General features: G+C 36.3%; 1 pseudogene; it reads right to left on the bottom strand.

The window, feature by feature from the left end:
• Window positions 1-1,259: 1,259 nt before the first annotated feature.
• On the bottom strand, window positions 1,260-9,471 carry LOC100376705 (G protein-coupled receptor 54-like; annotated as a pseudogene).
• Between the last annotated feature and the right edge of the window lie 3,797 nt (window positions 9,472-13,268).

A 13,268-nucleotide genomic window follows, 5' to 3' on the forward strand; every position in this document is an offset into this window, starting at 1 on the left:
CTTGCTGTCGTTATTGCTCACTATGAGTGACGTTCGTGAATATTTGCCTCAGCTAATGTTAGACACTGCATTGGCTCCAATTGTAAAGAATACGTCTGTAGATACTAGTAATTCTAGATTATATGAAGTTATCATTTTGACTAGCTGTGATATGTGTTTGGAAACTAGTGACCATCAATTTGGGTTTAAAGAAAGTTACTCAACTGTGTATGTTTTATGTTAAAAAAGATTATTAATCTATATAAATATAATAACTGCCCATTTTTTTCTTTTTTTAAAATGCCTATTTTTTTACAATTAGAATATTAGTGTTCTAATATCAATATTATGTGTATGGGGATCCACTTCGTCCTCCACTGTGACGTACGTAATCAATATCTTCAAAACGAAAACCGAATTTCGTTGTGTGGCTATTTGTCATTATGAATACAATAAACAGATAACTTCAGAGCGCGACGGCGTATAAAAACACAGTATTAGGAGGCATCGTGGTAAAATGGCTTTGAATCTAGACTCTGAAAATCGGATTGTCAATTCTGCAGTCGCGTCTGTACCATGTAATTATTCCCCTGAGTATGGAACTGCACTCTTTGAGCGTCTGAGCGTCTCCCCATCCAGCAGTAGATAGGTATGGTGATGATATTTAGCTAATGCTCCATGAGTTTACAGGCTACGATAGTGATGATGGTTTATGAATTGATTTGTATGGCCCAGTTACTAGGTCTAATATTGTAAAGCGCCTTAGCATTTAAGCAATTCCATAATATTAAAGCGATTCACCCCCCCCCCCATCTAGAAGCTAAGGTGTAACACGCGGATGATCATGTTTAACTGTCAAAGCGTAAAATGAATTTGATTTATCTTATAATTTTTGATCGTAAATAATTAGTACTGATGTTACAATAGCAGTTGAAACATTTCAATGAAGCGTTAAATTTATTAAATACAAACGCCACATTGAGAATGCAATGAAAACAGACACAAAATGTATCAATATATATAGTTCCATATGCCTCGCTTGGTTTCCTTTAACTTTCAATTTATCCACTTGTTTCAGAGATGTATATGGTATGTACAGAATATACACACTGTGTTTTGTGTTGTCATGTTGTGTTGTGTGGTGTGATGTGATGTGATGTGGTGTGTTGCGGCGAGTTGTGCTGTGACTTGGTGTAATGTTGTACTGCTTTGTGCTGCCCTGCGCTGTGTGGTGGTGTGGTTTTGTGTTAACATTATTTTTCATCGAAGTAATAAAACAATTTTACAAGACACAGTAATATTTTATGTTAACACAAACAATCAAATAATAAAACACTTATCAATATTAAACCCACATATTACTGAATCGGTTGTATAACTTTTACGTGTGAAGTTTAGTATTTGAATTCCGAAATGGTACACGTTTCCTGCAGCTCTATCGCTATGCGATATTTAAGCCGGATCACTTTCTTCTTTGTATGACTATACACTGTGTGCACTGATCCGGTTCAGTTACTCAATTGACATAGATAAGGCATATACAAGTTTCAGTAGGGATCATTTGTATAGTTAAGATAATTACATTTAACATCACTTGTATGATGACATCAATGACCTACTGTTTAATATCGATGTTTTATGCTTTGCGGCCTACGTGTGTCTTAAAAAGAAAACACGTTGTAGTACGTTGTGTCAGTTACGGTATTTGAAGAATATTAATTGTATCTTCATGTCCGTGCCGACGTTTCAAGCGTGTTGTTTCCTTGCACGGGCGCCGATGTCGACAAGGATCCAATATTGCTTCTGGCGATGCCACCTTCTGCTTGATTCATAGTACCGACGGTCGCCGAGTGCTTCTTCAAACATCGCGGCATAACGCCACGGAATGATTTCCTGAAGTTCTCACCCATAAAGGCGTAGATGAAAGGATTGAGACAAGAATTTGCATACGACAAGCAATTAGCAAATAGATGATAGTAATAGATATTCTCTGTAGCATTGTAACTTTCTGGGTCGACTCTGGTCCAGATGGTTTGAATGTGAATAGGCATCCAACAGATGAAGAATAAAAACGTTACCATGAAAACCATTTTGGTTATCTTCTTCTTTTGTCTGAGACTCTGTGTATGATGAGTCGACACCTCACCAGGTGTTACGTGGCTCCATAACTGACATAGCATTTTGGAATAACAGATGGTAATAATACAAACTGGCAGAGCGTAGACTGCAATAAAAGTGTACACGTACCACCCAAAGTCCCATTGTAGTGTGGGGAAAACGTCATAGCAAAATGGACGAACACCGAACCAGTTAATGTAAACGACTTCCCGGTATATGGCAACGGGGATTGAGACAAGACAAGAACCTGCAACATAAACAATGTAACTTGTTATAACAGTGCCATAAAAAACACGACGCCGGTGTCTTTAATTTAAGCTACCGTTTACTTCCAGTGACACACATATTCTTATCTTATTTCAGCGTTTTACGTGTTTTACATTTAGCTGTATCCATGTTATGTATATCAACAATATACACAGTGTGTAGTGTCACGTTGTACAATGTCATACTTATTCGGTTCTGCACTTCAATCCCATAATGCAGTATTATATTTGGTAGAAGATTATACCTAAATAAAGTCATATTGTTTCCAAGTTGAGGTAACATGAATGAGATACTATTTTTCACACTTCTAACATAAAATCCGGATTCACAATATATTGCTTTATATTAAGATTTCCACGGGGATTTGGGGTTGCATTTGTGTAACCTGGCATTCAGATATATTTTCGGGGCTTGCAATATGTAGTACGCGTTCGATTTCAATTCTTAGGTATGAAAACGCATTGCATGACAAAATTTAGTATATTTCAACTAAGTGGCGATAAAATCGCAAAGCATTTGTATGATAGCAAGACCAAATCGGCAGTTTTCACGAGAACACGTCCCCAAGTATGATGCTTTTAGTTTAGTTGTGATTGTGATTTGTGAAACAGAACTAGACAGCAGACTAAGCGAGTGGCAATGATGGACGCAATGATGACGTAACGTATTCGAGTCGTATACTCTGTAGCAAGGAACGTCCACGTCGTGGTGTGAAGTTTTTTTGCAAATGCGTTAAAATATTAACAATGTTTGCAATAATAGTTAATACTAGAAATAAAATAATTATTATTGCTTTACAAGGTTTACCTGTTTTCAAATTGATCGATTGATCACACAACCGCGAACACCATTAACAGTGCTCCTAGTTGCATGTTATCAATGTCGTTAGATATTTATACCAGTTTACACACTTCAGTTTCATGTCACAATGCTGTCAGATGGATTGTCTCCATAATAATCATTGCTTGCTAATTTGCAGCAATGTGACGAAGTTTCGTGATAATGCATGTGGTTAATTTAGTTGTGGCCACATCTAATGTTTCACGTCATGATTTTATTTCACCGCATTCTAGAGCTACGCTACATGCTGTTAAATCGTATCGGGGTTTCAGATCGTGTTACAGTGATCAGTGAGCGTACGAAATTTATGTGAGCACCGCTGTGAATTATAAGGGTCATTGCAGAGTATATTCTCATATCACGTTTCAAAAATGATGCCTTATCTTGCAGACATGGGTGAAGAAATCAGCGTACTAGGTTACGTTATGATGAGACACGTTTTGAAGAAATGACTCGACTTCAATCAAACACATTAAGCCGTATACAGACATGTACAACTAAAAAGAAAGGGTGGTAAAGCCGTATATTGATGCGTTCTGTGCTGTCTCATTAAATCAGGATGGAGTGATATAACAACAATCATTTATAAATATAACCACATAAAGATGATCAAATCTTACTGAAATGTTGGTTTTCATACAATTGTGTGGGCAAAGTGACCACATATAATGCGATGCGAAAACTAAGGATAGAGTAGTCGCCATTTCGTCGTTCTAATCCTAGATAATTTGGACATACGACGCACACTATTATAGGAAATGACACATAAAATCATTAGTAATACACCGCCAGAGAGAAACGTAGCCTTCCTGGAATGCGACGTATTTGATATTTTGCCATGAGCCCGGTAAATTGTCATATTGTACTGTAATCCCTGAGGTTCGCTTGACAAAAATGAATTTTAATAGATGACGCCTTTTGAAGACATCGTCGCAACCCCGCGTCCGTCTTTTTTTTACTTGCAAGTGGAACTGTTTTATTAACAATAAAAATCGGGAAAAAATAATAAGGCTGAAACATGCATGTACTTCGACTCATTGCATATTCTGCATCCGGGGTTTGAATTCAGATTCATTGTAAATTGCTCAAGTACTACGTATACGTACTTGAGTTAGACCGGTGTTATATTGCAGACAAATGACATCGTACAACGCATTGAAGTGACAATATTAAGCAAAATATAAACCCTGATCTTGTTCATAACTAATTTATTGACAATTTATACTGACAATATCGACAGTATACAACGCCACACATCATCACTGTACTTACATAACCAGATAGCAGCAATGGCACTAATGGCCACCTTAGGAGTGCGAGTCTTCAGAGATTTCAGTGGATGCACTATAGCATAGTATCTATCAACACTCATGGCAGTCAGTGTAATGCATGTCGCTTGAACTGTTACCTGGGGATGACAGTTAGAATATCATGAACAACGTGTAGGTAGCTATGTTACTGTATCGTCGTATCGCTGCGATTGCAACAAGTTACAATATGTTGCGTGCCTGTTGAAAACAGACGGTCGGTATTGTGATTATTGCGTAAGAATAATCGTCACGTATGCCTGTGTGCTGCAACAAGAATATGTCATCGGAATCACTGTAAATACTACTATGAAACAATGTATGAAATGATTGTCGATGTATCAATATGATTCATGCGTCTATCTTGTGGATTAGTATAGTACAAAGAAAAACAGAAATCCCAGATGTTCAGCATGTGTCTATAACAGGTTAAAGTCGGCCATTCATAACCGGCTCACGAAACCGTGCGTGATCGCGTTAGGAAAAGTTGTATTTCACTGCAGTTGGATTAATCATTTGATTGGGCGCGCGAAGGAGCTGTCGCAACCAATCAGCGTTGCTGTATCATAAATGTGAAGCTCTAGTATACATATAGTATAGTATAGGTTTTGCGCTGATTCATCCGGAGTCAAAAACAGAAGGTCTATATTCGTTGACACATTTCTAAAATTTTCTTATATCAACGTTAAAAATTGTTTGTGGGCAAGTGAATGAAGACGATTGAATGTCTAAATATTTGTGCAAACCGTTTTTTTAGTAAATTGACCAAACTGTCGAAAGTGATAACGTATTGACTTGCCGGGTCCGGTCTATTATTTCATGGTCAGTTCACAGAGAAAAATCTAGCAACACGTTTATTTCTATATTCCGCCATTTTTAATTGTATCAAGTAATATGTCGTTTCTATCGTGAAAACTGATTGGGTAATGCAAATGAGCCAAAGTGAATCTTATAATCGTTTGAGGGCGTGGTATATACAGCACATCGTGGTGAAATTCGCCAAGGATTTATGCTGAGGTTTCGGTAGAATAAATGGTCGAAATGGTTGAACTATGCACGGCTATCGCTAATATGGATTTTATTTCATCTGTTTTAGTTGAATAGTCAAGGATGATGCACCAAGCCTTACTGCTCGCCCTTACTATTAGCGAATGAAAATAAACAAGTCTGTTAATGTCATAGTCCCCGTCGTGCGTTTAAATATATTATTGATATATACAATTGCAATGAGCTTAGAAAGCTTTACACATTCATTGAGTTTAATTCTAATCAGTGATTGGCCAGTATTGGAGGAAACACGAATTGGCTTTCTCACTAGCTATTCGTATATATATATGTAGTTTTGTTGTTTGAAATGCACATGAAACACTTTTTAGAATAAGTTTTAATTTTGTTACATGTAGGGAAAAAAGAAATGTTTGAATATAATACATATATTTTACAAAGTACTTCTTCATAATCCAGAAAGGTGTCAATAACTGTAGAGTTCCAGAATTAAATTGCGGGACTATTGATGTCGATATTTTCTAATTAAATTTGCACGTCTGAAAAATGGTTAAAACATGATACTACCGGTAACATCCAAGCGGGCGAAACGACCACTTGGCGTAGTCATAATTGGTAGTTACAGTGAGTGTAAAGTAATAATATTTTAGTTGTTTTTCCAGATAAGCAATGCGCGATATTTATAATAGTACAACAGTTTTCGTTCATAAACGAAGGCTTGATAAGTCAATAGGTGGTCATCCTCATGGAAAAGTTATACAGCGTATCGCCGATAAATTTAAGTTTTCTATGTACAATGTGAGCGAATTTAGTATAAATAATACAAGTGAAGCATTAAGAGGCGGTAGTCGTCGCACCGCGCATGTGCGAGAAATGGGTCTTATACAAACGAAGATATTGACTTTTGCGCACTCCAACGAGTACACACAGAAAGGTTACCAAGCTTTAAATAGGTTTGTTTTTGGTGTTTTAAGGTGTCGAAGGAGTCGCCGGTGGTAACTAGTGCAAAAGGTGCCAAGGGCAAAAGTCGTACCTGTGATTTCATTAGAAAAGCGCATTGGATTGTGGGAAATTCAATGTTGATCAACACAAATGTCACACATGCGCGGCGCGACGACTACCGCCCTTTAAAAGGAGAAACAGAGAAGTCATTGAAAATTAACTACGCCCGCGTCGTCTGGATCGCGTTCACTGTGACAAAAATATACTACGTGACTATGGCGGGAAGAGGCGCATATTGTTTGTTTTCTTCGAAACCAAAACTGTAAGTGTATACCGAACTTCAGACCAAACACAGCCGGCCCCGTGCCTGGCTGATATTTGACGACAGTATGTAAAATAAAATGCAAAACTTTCGCATTGATGTAAACACCATGCAATGCTCATCGGAGAAACACTCGCAGTATTATTATTATTATTATTATTATTATTATTATTATTATTATTATTATTATTATTACTTAACACTTACTGCAATCGTCTCTGATGACTATGTCGATTATTTCGCTTTGATTAGGTGTTACCGGCAGTAAAATGAAACTAACATGACCACCAATCGATTATTTTGAAACAACTGACGCGTATCAGTAACCCACTATACGTCACATTCAGGCACTTCTCGAATAAAATCAACCAAGGCAAGCCTAGTACAAAGTTGATGACAGAGTAATGTTTTTGTGTATTTTTTGTTAGAAAAACGACTAATCAAATGAGTTGGCTGTATGTTCAAATTTTATTTTTAAACAGTCGGTTAAATCTTATTAATATCTAAAAAAAATCATGCACCCAATTATATTTTGTCTTTAGACTAAATTTCGGCAAAATCTATGAAAGTGAATCTGGGTAACGGATAACAATCCTGAATAGACTAAGAAATGCATCAGTAAGCCATCTTGGGCGATGTCAATGCAGAGTTTGAACGACGTTGTCCCAGGCATGTCGAACAGAATGGTTTATTCAAATGTGTTGGTGTTTTTTACAGTTGATCAAAGGTCAACGACGCTAGAAATAAATGGACGTGCGTTATTACGTTATTACGACAGGAATGTCTGAGAAATAAATGGACGGAAACGACACGCACACGCATACTAAAGGACAAACACAGGCCTAAAACGTAAGTAAGCATTTCGAACTTTGTCTTACAAGGGCGAAAATGTTGTGATTGCAGCTGATGAGTATATGAAGATATCTCTTCCAATGATCAATCATTCCCCTAGAATGTGCAATTCCACGTATTTGGCTCCCGTTCAATAATCCCGACGTTCTCAATATAAGAGATTGATTGCCATGGTAATTCCTGTAACTCGTGTACCTAACCTCCCAGTGTTTCCTCATTTGTTTCATCGTTCTATCATTCACCACATGGAACTAAATTAAAGTATTTAAAAACATATGTTCCAGACATATTAAGCATTAGCAAAAATCAGTATAAGAGTTAAATTGTCTGGAATCAGCTTTCGGTGTCAAATTTATTAGTGCAGAGAAAAAATGTTAACCAACCATAAAAAATGTATTTTGCAATTTTTAATCTCTACTACTTTTGAAATCTTACGTGTTATCAGGTTTCCTGCAGATAATCGCGTATCATATAATGCATTACTTACAGAAACTTATTTAATAATTCAGTCGGAAATATTGTTTGTAATCTTTCCAAAGGATGAACCATTTCATTATTTGACTGTATCCTAATTATCCCCATACAGAACCGGATGTTCGTATTTTACTCGGTTATAAACGTTGCGAAACTGGCCATAAATTGTTGATGCAAACGAATAAAAACAAATAAAAGTACCAACTGTTCATATTTTTGTCGTAATTGTTTAGCAAGACGCATTTCTGTTCAATAAGAAAGGAAACTAACTGATGACTTTTGTATGACGTGGTGAGTGTAATGAAGTGTAAAATTGCTAAGCCGGAGAATAAACTGCCCATGCGAACGAACGCAGGTGTTTAGTGTACAAGACGGAATGTAATTGTTTTAAGTGTATAGGCAATTTCGTGTGTACAGGGGCAAGAAGCAGGTTCAGTTGAGAGCTGTATAACTTCTTTATTTATAAAAAGGTTTTCGTGTGCAAGTTTGCGAACATTTCATCCGATTTACGGCAGTTTATTTTTATTTTCACATATCATGTCGTAAAAACGCTCTACTGATTATCGTGAAACCATTAAATACGAGTTTTACGTCATCAAAACTGAATTAGCCTCTAACACAATACTCATATAATAAAAAATTAAAGGTTTTAACACAATGCTTTATTTGTGTATTGAAATAAACATCGTCTTCTATCAATCTACTGGTTATGATATGACCTACTCGTTGAACTACTCTTATTTTTTAAATGCGCATATTAATTACAAGTTGAATTGAAAACGCATAAACACTTGAAATACAGCTATACTACGACAACATCATACATACGATTAGAGACAATGGAACCTAGATTTGATTCTGTGTTCAGCACAACTACACTTAAATAAATAATTAATATGTAAACAAATGATTTAAAACGTACAACGCTCTCCACTACACACAATAAACTTCACACGTGTTCACAGATTACGGAGAGGTGGAAAAAGCTTAGGGAAAATGAGCCGTATAAATATAGAACACGTATACTACGACCGGGAGCTCGTGCATTTGTCTGTTTTCCTTAGCAATGACGGCCGACCTGCTAAACATATGATGAACCATCATTATCAGCTCACTGTAAAATAACGTTGCACCTCTTTGGTGGATTTACTCACCTGTATAGCGTAAAAGCTGAATTTGCACATGAATTCCCCAAATACCCATTCTGAAACGTGAGACGTGGCGCTGAACGGCACTGCACATGTAAGATAGGCGACGTCAGATATTGCCAGGTTCAGTATATAGTAATTGGTGACAGTTCGCATCTGCTTGTTCTTCAATATCACAACAATCACCAAAGCATTCCCAACAATACCGATCAGGCATATCGTACCAAATATGAGAGGTACTAACCAAGTCTCTACTCTTACTGGTGGGTCGCCTTCATAGTAGTCGTACGTAACATCGGTTACGTTCATAATTTCGGTCAATGCATTAGTCGGTGCTGTATCGGTTGTTTCAGACATGTTGCCGGCTACAGTGTGATAGTAACTGATAACACTAGTGAAGCTCTGATCACTCTTATTTTGCCGAGCGGAAAGTGATACTTTAGCAAATATAAGATCATGTGACGTTAATGTTGTTACTGTGAGGGCGTGTACATTAAGTAACCCCACGCACATCTGTATTCACCATATTAAAAGTACGCACGCGTACACGTCAATGATCATAGGTCAAACGAGCTATATTGATGAACAATAATATTAAATCAATCCAAAAATAAAGTATTTATTCTTTCAGTAGTAGTGTAATGTGTGTTGAGTCAAGATTTGTTTTTTTCAACACCGATACAATTCCCATTTTCTGTCATTTGCTAAATGCTATCGTGAATTTATTAATCACAAGAATTCATAATATGTGACATTTTAAACTACAGTTAAACTCTTCTACGTGTTAATATAATATTAAGTTTCTGAATATTGTAATTTGAATGTATTTTCCTCGCTTGAATGAGTTACTGATATTACAAGCCAAGCCAAACTACTACGTTGTTTTAGTGACTGAATCAATTGAAAACACCATCTTTTATAATAAAGCGAAACTTTAATGTCTGTGATCAGAAATCCACTGTAATGTTTAAGATCGGAACTCCATCGTGACGTCTGTGATGGGAAAACCACCGTGACGTATGTCATCTGAATTGCACTGTGAGGTATATCAAGCAATGTGAGGTAGTTTCGATAACTGAACTTGGTTGTTGACATGTATATCATACATTTAGTAGATGATAAGGAGTACATTTTGTGGTATTGAATAATATATCCACTACATTGAGGAGCCGGATTGCATCTACTCTAAACACATAACAAGTTTCTTTTCTCTGTTTATATTAACGAAAAACGTATTTTTATGTGATGTTAAAAACAAAGATTCACAACACCACGGGCATGGGAGGAGATTTCACACAAGAGTTAGATCTTTTTTGCCTCACATGACAAAATTCCAATGAGTGTGAGAAATATCACCCGAGACTCCTGGGGTATGAGTTTCTATTATTTTGTACCTGAAAATCGCCAAGAGAATTCTTCATTGATACCATGATTTGTTCGTAATAATATTAATTGGATTTTAATTAAAGTGCACCATAATGTACAACTATACGATATGAATAGACGTTTGGGCCCTCACACAGCAAATGTGATACACGCCACGGGATAAATTTGAATTTGATGCAATCCTGCTTCCTTTATAAGGTAACCGTTAAGACCGCTTCACAATATTATTGAAGGCATCATTTACTTGTTAGCAGCCCCATAACACTGTCATGTAATCAATATGACCACGAATATATCGTATCACTAATCAATGCGAACGAGGTTGAAAGTTCAAATGGTAATGATTTCATTTATTTTATTGAATTAACTACATAGACAAAAGGAAGCGAGTTGTGTTCGAGAGAAAATATCCAAATTCTCTGTCATTAAGTTCACGATCGCTTAATCGATGACATATTGTAGACACTCTGAAGTAAATCAGATGTCTTGATCTTATTGTACGAAATGGGAATCTTAAAAAATTCGAAATGTTCTATTTCCGAATAGGAACATCCATACAGCAAACACATCAGACATCGTAGAGAGTAAATGCCATAATTTCAGTGATAGGGGAATTACTGATTAGTTGGATGTCGCCTGCAAAACAAATGTAGGAAATGTTAATTTTGACAACACGATCAAAAAAATCGAATTGGAGTTTCGAGACGTATTTCAGAATGTTTTACAATATCGTGAGAAACCCAAGCTTGGAAAACATAAGAGCAAAATACAAATGTGCTTTGACATTTACTGCAAATGTTGAGTGCGTAGAAAATTTAGTAATAAGTCTAGACAAATAGTACTTCACTCGAAACGTATCTAATGTCATTAACATATTCATTTCACAAAACCTCGCTCAAGCAATGAAACGTGAAACATGCCAGCAGCGATAACCTCTCCGTGAGTCTTGATTGAAAGTTATGATTCAATCCAGAAGCAAACAAAACAAGGATGAGATCAATAGGCTTGTGGTAAACTGATATACGACTAAAGTATCTGGCTTACTCTAACGTGTTTGTATTTTTCCCATTAGAGAGTGCGTATGGGATTAGGAAAGTTGGAGTAATCACAGGCATTTTTATTTTAGTTATTCCTTTTTTAATGATTATAGATCTTGGGATTTTAGTCGAAATAATTGCATTCAGCTATAAAATTGCAGCAAGCTATGCGTCAGTAATTTGATTTTACAAATTTGTTTCTAGAATATCATCTAATACAAAATCTGTTTATTTAATTTTACCATGCCTAACCTCATCTTTAGTCATATTTTTGGTAATCAAAATGTTCACTTTACCAAACATTATGTCAATATGTGTTTTCCAAAATTGTCATCAAATGATAAATCACAATAAATAATCACAAAGTCTGATCAGACAATAATTACGCTTCCGCATACTAGTAGGCTGATTAGTACTCTTGGTATAAAGTGAGAAAATATAAGGCAACCAACCATTTAAATGCTACCATAATAAATAATTAATAAAATAATAATAAAATAATTTGTTTTCGCGTATCTGTTGACCGACTTAATTAGCTGATTATTAGCGAATTGTTGTGTTATGTCTGTCATCGTTTAGACCTATTTGTAGTTTTGGACGGAACTTGGCTCAGTGATTTGGAAGTAATTACGAGATAACCGTCGCTATTCTGACTATTAATTCTGACAGTTGGTATTCGTAGTTATTAATGTAGTGAACGATTAATCAAAAGATATGACGTATTCAGTACTTAATGTGATTGGCTTTATGATTGAAGGTTACGTCTTAGAGTCTTTTAACTGCTTTGTAATTGGTTAAGGTTTTGAAAATGAATAAAGAGAGTTTGGGTTGGTCTTGGCGAGTACACCACGATAGACGCAGTCCAGTCCTGGAGAGCATTGGGGAGAGTCTTGACGCAGTCTAGGGAGTCTTGGGTCAGCCTTGCGATAGTCTTGGGGACTTCTCCCCAGGGCACTGTGTCTTATAGAGTGCTCGGCTGACCGACTAAGACGAGAGCTGAAACGTATTTCGTTGTGTGTGTCTTATTTGACTGTAAAGTTTAAGTGACTTTCCCGATCCCGTACCTCAAGGGGACGAGATATAGAGACGAGACGAGATTCCCCCCTGACACGTGTGGAGAACGCCTGATACGTCTATGCATACGGCAATTGTATCACTTAGAATTATTATATATTGATAAAAAAATTGTTAACAGTAAAACAAATTACACCATAGTTTTTAAGAGAAAAATATTCAGGAGCAAAAACATTTGAGATATTTACTCATGTACACTCGAAATCCACCCGCAACTGAGCAATTACCATAATTTCGTCCTTTGCTACAAATAATTATTAATATTATTTTCAGATAATACCAGGCGCAATCTAAAATGGATCCACTAGATATATACGTATTAAAAATATACGTTGATAACAGTAGAAAATACGTTCGGATTACCTCAGTATGTATTGGATAGATACCAGTAATGGATTCATAGTTTGCCACAAGTGATTTTTAAAACAGGATCATTTAGTTAGTTACCACCTAGGAGAATATAATATCATATTCATTAAATGAGTCAATGCAGTAAAACTCGATTGCCCCAGGTCTG

Source organism: Saccoglossus kowalevskii, chromosome 7 (assembly GCF_978046115.1).
Source record: "Saccoglossus kowalevskii chromosome 7, keSacKowa6.1, whole genome shotgun sequence".
Classification (NCBI taxonomy): domain Eukaryota; kingdom Metazoa; phylum Hemichordata; class Enteropneusta; family Harrimaniidae; genus Saccoglossus; species Saccoglossus kowalevskii.